The following is a 993-nucleotide window of genomic DNA, read 5'->3' on the forward strand; positions in this document are numbered from 1 at the left end:
GGGTGGCACTCCGCGGATACGGATGCGGGAGGGCGCCATCCAATCATAGCCGCATACATTTTCACGACAACTTGAACCGACCGAACGAAATTCGTTCAAACAAGTCCAGATTTCCTATAAACACGACCATATTTCACATAAACACATCGGATTTCCTATAAACATGACGCATTTCATTACAAATACATCAAAGCGGTGCTAGGCGGGCTCTGAAGTATTAATATCTAATCTAAATGGCATATATTGTCCGGTCCCCATGTCCGGCCTTCAGCCCCGAGAACTGAAGCTTCACTGTCTCTGATTCCGCCTCGCCGTTCTCTAGCTCCGCCTCCGTAACCTCCGCCTCCGGAGCCCCGGGAACTGAAGTTGTCCGCCTCAACGTCGCCGCCAAGCGACTAATCGGCCGAGGATGCTCAACCCACCAAGCTTGGCATCGACGGGAGGGGAGGAGCAGTAGCCTTCCTGGGACACGAGCTGCGGCAGCCTACCGTGCATGTGTCGGGTTCTTCGTGGTCATGGCACCGGGGCACGACCACCTTGTTGTCGGTGTCGCCGAACAGCGCCTCGCCCGCCTCGTCGTGGTACTCTTTGCCGGCGGCCGCCACCTCCGCCTCCCGCAGCCGGTACCGCCAGCGAGGGAGGTGGATCTTCACTACTAGAAATCCCCATATTTCCGACGGTGGAACCTAATAGCCGACGAACCGTCGATTATTACAGTAATAGCCGACGGTACTTGCAATAGCCGACGATTAGTGTCAACTCACAAGTATTACCACCAATACCCGTCGGTATGCTAGAATGCCCGACGGTGAAAATCCAACCCTCGGGTATCCAACTTAATGCCCGACGGTCCATTGTAAAGCCCGACAGTTTTTGCTACACCCACGGGGATTACATGTGATGCCCGATGGTTCATTGTAAAGCCCGACGGTTTTGGCTACACCCACGGGGATTACATGTAATCCCCGATGGTCCATTGTAATGTCCGACGGT

This window comes from Triticum dicoccoides, chromosome 2A, assembly GCF_002162155.2.
Source record: "Triticum dicoccoides isolate Atlit2015 ecotype Zavitan chromosome 2A, WEW_v2.0, whole genome shotgun sequence".
NCBI classification, from domain to species: Eukaryota; Viridiplantae; Streptophyta; class Magnoliopsida; order Poales; family Poaceae; genus Triticum; species Triticum dicoccoides.